Here is a 12,476-nt window from a genome sequence, read left to right on the forward strand (position 1 = left end):
AAAAAATTCCTACTCGGCCCCCTCGGGCGACCAGTCACTAGACCCGCTCTGTACCAGGGAGGGAGGGAGGGGAGAGCTCCTTCTCCTGAGTCTGCCTAGCCCCAACTGAAAGAGAATGGGGCGGGGATCAGCTGATCCCGGCCGAAACCCCTGCCCCTTGACCCAAAGGGCCAATCGGAACCCTTCTTGGGCTTCGTGCAGAGTGGGCTGGGACAAACTCCCTCCCCTCTGCACGAGGCCAAGGGGAGGGGGAATTCTTGCTAAAGGTCCACTCTAGCCAAACAATACATGATTTACAGCACAGTTCTCTGCATGTTTACTTGCAATTAAGTCCGACTATATTCAGTGGGGCTTACTCCTTAGTAAGTATATTTAAGATTATAGCCTTAGCCTTATAATAATGCACAATGCAAGTACATAAGGATACTTTATTACAAATGTGCATTTTATTACAAATTAGCACCAACACATTCCACTGAAGAAATTCGGGAGTGTGGGAAAGGATTGTGGGAGATTGTGGGTGGGGGAGTTGCTGGCGTGGAGATCAGAGGTTGGGGAGATTGCTGCAGATGTGGCGGGGTGGAGATGCAGAAATTGCTCCTGGTTGAGGAGGGGAGATCACAGTGCACAGTGCTCTCCACACATCATGGTGGAGGGGGACAGTACCTCACCATGCCACCTCATGAATGGAAGGGGCACTTGGGGCCCCATCTAAATGTGATAATAGGCTCAAAATAAGCCATTTTAGGGGCTTTGGCAATGGAGATTCAGAGAACAAAGAACAAGGCACATCTTCCGAATGGGAACCACTTCCTCCCTAATGGCACTCAGATAAGTTTATATTGCACTGAGTGCACACTGCAATGTATTTAACCACTACTGTGAAGACTTTGAGCCTATTCTCATAACCAAATGGGGGTGGGCTGGACAGAAGGCAGGATCTATCCTCTTGCTCCTCCTACCTCAGTTTAAACCTGGGTTAAAAAGTTGTTCTACCCAATTAGGCAGGAGCTGGGTAGGAGGAATTCTCATGGCTCCAGATGAGCCTCTGTACCACTGTTCCCTCTAAGACATGCACACATGTGCGCGCTCACAAGTTTTTGGATGTCTGCTCAGTTTATTTTAGATCCCGCTCAGGTTGAATCAGGAAGGCCCCATTCTGAATGCAGGTCCGAATACACTGCCTTGATACTGCCACCCAGAACAAAACTCATTCCGCACAGAGATGAAAAAAATTAGAGGGACCACTGTTCTGTACCCTGGTTTACAGTCTTCTACCCAGAAATGGCTGGTTCTGAGAACAGGTTATTGTTATATTATTATTATTATTTCAATTTTTATACCGCCCTTCCAAAATTGGCTCAGGGCGGTTTACAATAAAACAAAGACTATTAAAAACAATCAACAATTAAAATTACAAAATACCATCAAACAATAAAACAATTTAAAAATACTGAAAAACAGGTACAATTAAAACCCTTTAAAACAATTAATAAACCGTGGAAGGCCAGGCCAAACAGATAGGTTTTAAGGGCACTCCTAAAAACCAATAAATAGTTCAGATTGCGGATTTCTGCTGGGAGTCCATTCCACAGTCCAGGAGCGGCTACAGAGAAGGTCCACCTCTGAGTCGCTACTAGACGTATCGGTGGTAACTGGAGACAGGCCTCCTCAGATGACCTTAGCACGCGGTGGGGATCATGCAGAAGAAGGCACTCTCTAAGGTAAGGTTGGCCTGACAAAGAGAACTCAGTGGGGGCCTGGAGAGGGAAAGGCTGCCTGACATGTCCATGTGACCAGCATTGTGATCTTCTTTCAGTGGAGATCCCTCCAATTATAGTAGTGGGGGAAGGATTTGTGGAAGACTACAAAACACAGAGCCAAAGGCTTGTTTTTGTTGTTGTTTTCCTTTGTGAGATCTTTCTCTTTAGAGACTGGACATTTTCCAGTTCCTCTGTTGATTTGTTATTTGGCTTTGTGCAAAACCAGTTCCAAATCAAAGCACTTCTTGCAGTTCCTTTAAGTATTCATTTCACACTGTACTTCCCTATTTCCCCTTTTTTGTATCTGTCTGAAATTTGGCAGAACTGATCCCTTGGAGAAGTAGCAGAAGGTCTAAACATTTTGGCTCAGTTGAATGGAAAACACAGAAGTTACAGGCAGGAGAAGAGCAGCTGAGGCTCCTGTTGAAAGCAATGAGAAATGAAAATGAATGGGAACAACAGAAAGGAATGCAGTGATAAGAAGATGAATGTGATATTAATGAAATGATGCTTTTAATAATATAAATGAAGGAGGAAGTTTGTTTGTTTGTTTGTTTGTTTGTTTGTTTGTTTGTTTGTTTGTTTTTAAAAAAACCCTTCTAAAAACCATCTTTTCTTGTGCTGCCCAACAAGGAGCTTTATGTCTTCATCACTGAAGGATAATTTTGGGTGAGTTATATTTTTCATCCATAGGCTGGAGGTAGTAGCTACATACTCATGATGCACAGCAGCTCTTCTGTGGGGAAGAGAAAAGAGGGGAAATTCTTTTGAAGTCTCTGTGCACCTATGGGTGCCGCTTAAAATGTTCACCTTTATTCAGCTAATAACAGAAGTAGAATGTGAAGCCTCTTTGAAGACACTGTTCACGTATTTGTGGTGTATTCAATGGGGGAAAGGTCATACCATTAAAAGAGGGTACATTAAAGTCAATGGAAAAATGCAGCGCTCTGATCTTTTTAGATTTTTTTTTTCCCCTCACGCATTGCATTGGTTTTTTATTTATGGAGTTGGGGCTTGCCACAGGGGACCTTGTGATAAAATGGCTGATCCTGGGAGAGAAAAAGAGAAAAATTGACCCTATTGATTCTCCTAGACCTCTCAACAGCTTTTAACATCGTTAGTCATGGTATGCTTCTGGATCATTTCTGTGCACTGGGAGTAGGGGGCATTGCTCTGCAGTGGTTCTGCTTCTACCTTGAGGAGTTTCTTCACACTGTGGTGTTGGGAAACTATTCTCTTTTCCATAGGAATTATTCCATGAAGTTCTGCTTTCTTAACACCCACATGGAACCACTGGCTGAGATTATTAAATATGATGCCATTAATATACTGATGACACCCTAATGAGTTTCTCTTGGCCTTCTGTATCAGGTGTGTCAGGACCTCCATGGATGACTGCCTGAAGTCAGAAATTGATTAGTGAGGATGAACAAACAACGTAGTCCAGAAAAGATGGATATACGATGGTTAGTAAATGCGTGGACTTGGTTATGGGGGAGATGCTTGTTTATTCCCCATTAAGGAGCACCTAGCATCTTGGGAATGCTTTTGGATATGGTATCGTGTATGTATGCCGGGTGTCTGCCATTGCTAGGATCGGATTTCAGCTTCAACTCATATATGAACTACTTCCCTATCTGGAAACTAAGAACCTGGTCATGCTATGGAATGCTCTGGTAACATCCTGACGTGACTACTGTAATGTAGCATATGTGGAGCTGCCCTTGCAAACCATGTGGAAACTTCAACTGATCCAGAACATGGCAGCTTGCCTTTTGTCTGGAGCGGATGACAGAGCTCATATATTATTATTATTATTATTATTATTATTATTATTATTATTATTATTATTATTATTATTATTTCTTGTTTACACAGTCAGACAGGTGTTATTGACTGGTTTGTTTTATCCAGACATTGAGTCCTTCCCAAGGACCTGGGATGCCAGAATTTTATTGTCAATGGTTATAGATATCGTCGCAGAATATAGGCTGTTCCCAGTAAAGTTGCTTTTTGTAATTGGCTGATGGTAATTTCTGTGGCCCCTATAGTGTTGAGGTGTTCTTCAAGATGTTTTGGAATTGCACCCAGGGCGCCAATTACCACTGGGATTATTTTGGTCTTTTTCTGCCACAGCCTTTCAATTTCAATTTGCAGATCTTTGTATTTGGTGATTTTTTTTTCTATTTCTTTTTCTTCTATTCTGCTATCCCCTGGTATTGCTATGTCGATTATTTTGACTTGTTTTTCTTTCTTCTCGACTACAGTGATATCTAGTGTATTGTGTGGCAGATGTTTGTCTGTTTGTAGTTGGAAGTCCCATAATATTTTTACATCTTCATTTTCTTCAACTTTTTCAATTTTATGGTCCCACCAATTCTTGGCTACAGGTAGCTTGTATTTTTTGCATATGTTCCAGTGTATCAGCCCTGCTACCTTGTCATGCCTTTGTTTGTAGTCAGTCTGTGCGATCTTCTTACAACAGCTGATCAGGTGGTCCACTGTTTCATCTGCTTCTTTACAAAGGCGGCACTTGCTGTTTGTTGTGGATTTTTCTACTTTTGCTCTTATTGCATTTGTTCTTAGTGCCTGTTCTTGTGCAGCCAGTATTAAACCCTCTGTTTCTTTCTTCAAGTTGCCATTCTTAAGCCATTGCCAGGTCTTGGTGATGTCTGATTTTCCACTTATATTGTGTAAATATTGACCATGCAGGGGCTTATTTCTCCATTTTTCTGCTCGGTTCTTGACTTGTTCTTTCTTGTAGGCCTGTTTTGTTTCATTGGTGTTGAATAGTTTTGCGTTCTTGACCATCTGAAGTGCATCTTCTTCACTGTCCCTTATATATTCTTCAAGGCCTCTTTTCTCCTCCTCTACTGTTTGATGGACTTGCAGCATTCCTCTTCCACCTGAGCTGCGAGGGAGGTAGAGCCTATCTACATCACTGCGGGGGTGCAGAGCATGATTGATGGTCATGATTTTCATGATCTTACGATCTAGCGTCTCTAGCTCTGCCTGGGTCCAGTCTATTATTCCTGCAGTGTATCTAATAACAGGTATAGCCCAGGTGTTTATGGCTTGTATGATGTTCCCACCATTGAGTTTGGACTTGAGGATTTTTCTAACTCTCCTGATGTATTCACTTCCAATTTTTCTTTTAACTTCAGTGTGTGCGATGTTATCAGCCTGGAGAATGCCCAAGTATTTGTAAGGTTCTTTCTCTTCCAGGTTCTTGATCTTGCTTCCATTGGGCAGTTCTATTCCTTCTGTTTTTGTTATTTTTCCTCTGTTCATTATTAATGCAGCACACTTGTCTAGTCCAAACTCCATTGCTATATCGCTACTGAATATACGGACAGTGTTTAGCAGTGATTCGATTTCTGACTGGGACTTTCCATACAACTTCAGATCGTCCATGTACAGCAGATGGTTGATTTTACTTGATGTTTTAGATGTTTGGTATCCGAGGCTTGTTTTGTTTAGTATTTGTGAAAGTGGGGTCATAGCGATTACAAACAATAGAGGGGATAGTGAGTCCCCTTGGAAAATGCCTCTTCTAATGCTAACCTGTCCAAGTGCTTTGCCATTGATTGTTAACTGTGTACTCCACATGCTCATTGCTTTTTTAATAAATATCTGAATGTTTTTGCTGACACCAGTTGTTTCTAAACATTTTAGTAGTATCCATGTGTGAGGCAATGAATTGAAGGCTTTCTTGTAGTCAATCCATGCAACACTTAGATTGGTTTTTCTTCTCTTGCAGTTTTCTAAAATAATTTTGTCAATCAGCAGCTGGTCTTTTGTGCCTCTGGTGTTCGGGCAATTTCCTTTCTGTTCACCTGAAAGCTGTTTGTTAGTTAATAAGTGTTGCATCACTTCATCTGCTATTATTCCAGTTAATAATTTGAACATGGTTGGCAGGCAGGTTATCGGTCTATAATTACTTGGAACTGCACCTTTTGCTGGGTCTTTCATTCTGAGAAGAGTTTTCCCAGTTGTTAGCCATTGTTCAATATCACCGCCTTTCATAATGTGATTGAACTGTTTTGATAGTTGTTTATGAAGGCTTGTTAGGTGTTTAAGCCAGAAGCCATGCAGTTCATCGTCGCCTGGTACAGTCCAATTTTTAATTTTCTTTGCTCTTTCACTTATTAATTCGGGTGTTATTATTAGATCTTGCATTTGTTGGTTACATTTTTCGACCTCTTTCACCCAGCCTGCTTTTTTATTATAATCTATTGGATTGTCCCATAGTTTCCCCCAGAATTGCACTGTTTCTTCTTTATTTGGTGTTTCTAAGTTTCTTGCAGTTTCTCCTTCTATGCTTTGGTAGAAACGTTTCTGATTCGACTGGAATTGGAAATTCTGCCAGTGTTGTGCAATTCAAGCTTCATATCTGCTAATCTTCTTTGACACTGCTGTTATTTGCTGCTTTATTATTTCCAGGACTTCTCTAATTTTCCTTGAATCTAGGTGGTATTTTTGGATCAGATACTGTTTGGTGTTTTCATTCTTCAGCTTCGTGTTTTTCATATCTTTCAATTTACTAGCATCCAATCTAAGCCTGGAGATTTTATTTTCTAATCTAATCTTCCATTTAGGTGATGTACTACTTTCTTTTTTTACAGGTCTACTGATCTTATATCCAAGCTCTTGAGTTGTTATTGTTGCTGCACTGTACATTAGTTGGTTTGTTTCTTGCAAATTCTTGGTTGTGATTTCTGCGAGTGCAGCATTAACATCTTTTAATGCCTGAGCAAGTTCTTTTTTGGCAACTGTTTTAGAGCTGGAAGTTGAACCCTGGTGGTTGTTTGGTTCATGTGCTCAGTTATTTTTTGCTTTAGTTCTTGTTGCTTTTCTGTTAAATGGCATTCAGGATTTTGAAGTGAAGGCAAAGGGGAGGTTGCCTGGTTTTGATTTTGAAACAGTTCAGCAACAGTGGCATCCTCTATTTCCAACACCTCCTTCACCTGCGCCTGAGCCACCTCTTCAGTTAGTGGTAATTCTTCCATATCTTGAGCCTGTGTTGCTCTTTGCAGTTCTTCCAGCTCAACTCCTGTGAATACTTTATTTCTGATTATGAATCTTCTCTGGTCTGCTAGCCTTTGTTCTGTGATTTCTGTATCTGGATGCTTCTCTTTCCAAATTTGGTAAATTCTCTTTAAATAACCTCTTCTAGTTGGACTAGACTTGTAATAGCAGATCATTATTTCCTTGTTGGCCTTTTTTGTATATTTTTTTCGGTTAAGCGACGTTTCTTCCAGTAGCTTTGCTGTCTCCAGCCCTGGTTGCTCAACTGAAGATCCTGAGTCCTGTAGCCCACTTGCCACCAGATGTCCAGGGACTCCAGCACCTGGCACGGTCCTTGTTGACCCGGGTGACGACCGATCCGGTATAGATTTATTAAAGTTACGTCTCACCATACTGTTGATGGGAGAGGCACTCTTCGTCTGGCTTCTCTGTTGAGACCTGTCCAGTATGATTACACCTCTGGCATAGCTCTCACCTTCCTCAGAGCACAGAAGCCCCACAACCATGCCAAGGTAGTGCCTCACTGGGGGATGATGATGATGATGATGATTTATTTGATTTGTATACCGCCCTTCCAAAATGGCTCAGGGCAGTTTACACTTAAAACAAACCACTAAAACAGTAAAGAGCTAAAACAAATTTAAAAACAATATAACAATTAACAATTTAAAAACATTTTAAAACAACAATTAAACAATTACAGTGATTAAAATCCTGAAATTAGGTTTTTAATTTTAAAATAAACCAGTTATTAAAACCCCCAAATTTTAGGAAGCTGAGAAAACTTGGGTGAAAAGATGGATTTTCAGGTGTTTTTTGAAAATTGCCAGAGATGGGGAGGATCGTATCTCAGCAGGGAGCGCATTCCACAATCTCGGGGCAGCGACCGAGAAGGCCCATCTCTGTGTAGCCACCAAAAGAGTTGGTGGTAACTGGAGACGAACCTCCTCAAATGACCTCAATGGGCGGTGGGGCTCATAAAGAAGAAGGCGCTCTCTTAGATACCCAGGGCCTAAGCCGTTTAGGACTTTGTAAGTTATAACTAGCACTTTGTATTTTGTCTGGAAACCTATTGGCAGCCAGTGTAACTCCATCAGTAAAGGAGTAACATGGTCTTTCCGAGATGACCCAGAGACCAACCTGGCAGACCCTTGCTTATCTGCTCAGGCTACCAGTTAGTTTCTAAGCTAAATTCAAAGTGTTAGCTTTGACCTATAAAGCCTGGGTCCTTGGCCTTGGTCCGGGATAGCTTAGGGAACATCCTAGATCATGTATACCCCCTACCCCCACACTCCATGAATTCAGACCAAACAGAGAGACTTCAGGTGCTATTGCTATCAACAGTGAGATGGTCTTCCACCAGAAAGGGGATGTCTTCTATAATGGTTTATGTACTATAGGTCCCTCCTATTGTAATATTTAGGTGAATGGTGAAAACAGTTTTTCCAGGCTTTCTGAGATCTCTGCATTTAGACTTTGCCTTGTCAGACCACACACAATCTTAGTATACATTTGTCTATTAGTTAACCTTAATTTTTTATATGTGTTTTGTAGTAAGTTGTGCTGATGACTGGTTCTTTTGTTTTGTTTTGTTTTGCGGGGGGGGGAGGCAGGGGGAAGAAGCCTATACACTAAAAAAGAGAAAGCAAGTTAATGGAGTAGATAATAAACCGCATATGAGAGCTTATATTAATAGGAATAGGGGAAAGAATGGAAACCTCCACTGATGTTTGTAAGAGCAAGATTTTATTTAATTATATCTATGTAAACCAAGACTAGCACTTGGTAGGGTTGCAGTGAAAGCCTTGGAAAGGATATTTCAATGCCGTGACATGTCTATACCTACAAAGATTAGAATTGTCCAGACAATAGTATTTCCCATGACACTCTATGGATGTGAAAGCTGGACTTCAAAGAAGCAAGATAGAAAAAGTATTGACGCCTTTGAACTTTGGTGCTGGAGAAGACTTTGAGGATACCATGGACAGCCAGGAAAGCAAACAAATGGCTCATAGAACAAATTAATCCAGAATTTTCACTCGATGCACAAATGACCAAGCTCAAACTATCATACTTTGGACATATTATGCAAAAACCCAACTCCCTTGAGAAGTCCATAATGTTGGGAAAGAGAAGAAGAGGATGACCAGCAGCAAGGTGGATGGACTCAATTATGACAGCAATGGATGCACCACTGAGAGACCTTAACAGCCAAGTTGAAGACAGATCATCCTAGAGAGGATCTATCTATGTGGTCACTAAGAGTTGACACTGACTTGATGGCACTTAATCAATCAATCAATCAATCAATCAAACCACTTTGGGAACTTTTGTTGAAAAGCAGTATATGAATGTCCGTTGTAGTCGTATTAATATAGGAAAGCATATATAAGAGATTCCTGACCTTCCAGGCTCACGAAACTAGATGCTCATAATGAATTAGAGTTGTGCTGTATAGTGGCTAACATTTTGGGCTAGCATTAGACTAGCTGCAGAGACCCAGGTAAAATCCCTGCTCACTGGGTGACCTTATAAAGCTTACTGCCTGACCATATGCCAATCATCGTATTTTAGCCTAATGTATCTGACAAACCTGTTGTGAGGATAAAATGTAGGGAAGCCACATACACTGCCCTGAGTTCTTTGGAGGATGGGTGAGATAAAAATGTAATCAAGAAAGCAGGACATTAGGTCAGGAAATGTTGTGATTCATATTAACCTTGTTGCAAAGTGATATCAAATATATCTATAGTTTCTGTTGACACTGTTTCTAGGAACAGCTCTTTTAACATTTGTGAGGGGTATTTGGACACAGGAGATTTTCACTCACACTACACTGGAATCCATTGCTCCCAATTTTCGGTTGTGTGTGAGCAAACAACTCAGTAAGAGGAGGGAGTGATTGTGTGGGAGGCAGGAGCTGGATAGGATAGCTTTTCCTCCTGCCTTGGTAAAAAGCTGGGTATGAAAGTTGGATGGTGCAGTGCTCTCCTACCCAGCTCCTTCCTCACACACAATCACTTCCTCTCCCCAAGTTGTTTGCTCACACACCACTGAAAACTGGGAGCGTGCACAGCTCCCAAATCTGGGTAGGATACTTGTACTACTCAGTTTCTGTTGTGTGAACTGCCTTAATGTTTCTTCACTTTGTCCTCAAACTCAGTTCAGGGGCAGATGATTTGGGTAAGTGGAGCTTATTTTGGGATGTTCCTAAGGGCACAACATGCCTCTTGATAGCCAATGTTTCCATAGCAACATTCATAAATGATGCCCAACACATGCAGTCTAAAGTGGTATAATCCATTCTACCACCTCAGAATCTATTGGCTGACATGTTGAGAAAAATTACTCAAAGTAGTTCCATTTGAATTAAAAGGATAAGTTAGGCATTGCTTAACCTGTCCTTTTAATTTCAATGTAACTATTTTGAGTAATTTTCTTCATAATTTATTTAACACACACACACAAACTATGAAGAAAAGTACTCAAAGTAGTTGCATTGAAATTAAAAGGACAGGTTAAGCAATGCCTAACTCATCCTTTCCATTCCAATGAAACTACTTTGAGTAATTTTTCTCAACATGTCAGCCAATGGATGGTAAAGTTCTGGGGTGGTAGAATGGATTGTACCACTTCGCCCTTTATTGTAGATCTGAGTCCAGGTCTGGAGGAACTAATGAGTTCCAAGTATAAATGTAATCCTTCCTATTATCACAGAACACTTGCAAATTATTTTTGTCCAGCCGTGATATTTGCTGCACATTAGTTACATCTCTGTTGGTTGTTCTTATTGATGCCATATAGCAAAATACCATAACATACTATCTCTCAACTCCCTAGTGGAAATTGGCCTGCTGAGGTCAGTTCTGTACAGCAGTTCAAGCACAACTTTATGGAAAGACACAATTAATGCAAGCCCTGTAGTTTCAATTAACTCTTTTCTGCAGCAGCAAAGGCTTGGGAAACACTCTTAATAGATCTCTTCCACTACAGTGCACAAATTCTATTACAATCGCTTCACCAGTTATTGAAAGTTAGTAGAGTGAGGCAGCTCTCTCACAACACTTTCAATTGTGATTTGAGGATCTGTCTGTTATTATCTAGGAGGTTTGTCTGGCTACACTGAATGCAACCCACCCACCCCCAACATACACACACATTCAGTCTACCTATTTTTAGACTGAATCTGAACTGCAAGGATTAGTGGGATGTAATGTGTTGTTCCACCTAATGGAAACATGTGCTGTACAAAATCAGCATGTACGTAGGAAGGCTGGCTGAGCCATGCTAGGCCTTCCTTGATTATATTACAGGGCTTTGCAGTTTGGCTGCTGAGGCAGACAATGAGAGAGTTAAATATGGAATAAGAAAAGCATTGCTCCCCATGATGGACATTCTCATTTAAGAACAACCCTGCTGGATCAGGCCCAAGGGAGGCCTATCTAGTCCAGCATCCTGTTTCACACAGTGGCCCACCAGTTCCTTTTGTGACACTATCATATTTTGTCAAACAGATTTTGTAGGCTTTTGAAAGACTAGAGAGATATTCCAAATCTGTGAACTGGTAGTAGGACAAGTTTGTTTTCAGTTTCCTTCTGCCTGGATCCACACCATAGAGACTAATATTAAAGCAGGCAAAAAAAAGAAAAGAAAAAAGATGTAAATTTGTACTACCAAGAATTATAAAATTATCTTAGCTTTATTCATTCATTCATTCATTCATTCATCTATTAATCAATCAATCAATCAGTCAGTCATATTTTTATACTTCCTGATATATACATATCAGGAAGTATAATATATATGTATATACATATAGGCAGTATATACATATAATATATATGTATATACATATAGGCAGTATATACATCTCTAGATTTTTTTTAACAAAAATCTCATTTTGGGATTCACAGTAGAAAAACATTTACACTTCACATCCCTAAAATCTCACTGCTGCAGATAATTCTTCTTCTGCAGATACTCAACAATAACAGTATGAGTGTCCTTTCAATCAGTGTTCAGATATGCATTATTCTCAATCAGTACCTTGTACGGTTGAGCACATAGTTCCTGTACCTCCTCAAGGCATGGGCACATGCCATAATGCCATGCACAGGGATGGACATGGTTGCAAAAGTGGAATGGGGAAGAAGAACCCCCTGCATCAAGTAAAGAAAAATACACCCGTCAGAACATACCAATTCAGACAGGCACAGAAAATATCATCATGCTTCTTTTTATCTCCAGTTAAGAACATTAAGAACACTGCCTTATAACGAGTCAGACCATTTGTCCGTCTAGCTCAGTATTGTCCACACAGACTGGCAGCAGCTTCTCCACAGTTGCAGTCAAGAGTCTCTCTCAGCCCTAACAGTGATGCCTGGGAGGGAAGTTGGAACCTTCTGCATGCAAGCATGCAGGTGCTCTTCCCAGAGAGGCCCCAATATCTTAGAGTGTTCACATGTAGTCTCCCATTCAAATGCAAACCAGGGCAGACACTGCTTAGTAAGGGGAAAATTCATGCTGGCTACCACAAGACCAGCTTTTTAATCTTACCAAGGCCAATCTATTCAGGGTTTTAAAAACTAACCTTGAATGGTTCTTTCAAGCTAGGCCTTAAGCTTACAGCAATGAATTCAAAATGATAGAAAACCAGAAGCCCTTCAAGCAAAGACAACTTCACCA

The sequence above is a fragment of the Hemicordylus capensis genome, chromosome 4, assembly GCF_027244095.1.
Source record: "Hemicordylus capensis ecotype Gifberg chromosome 4, rHemCap1.1.pri, whole genome shotgun sequence".
In the NCBI taxonomy this organism is placed as follows: domain Eukaryota; kingdom Metazoa; phylum Chordata; class Lepidosauria; order Squamata; family Cordylidae; genus Hemicordylus; species Hemicordylus capensis.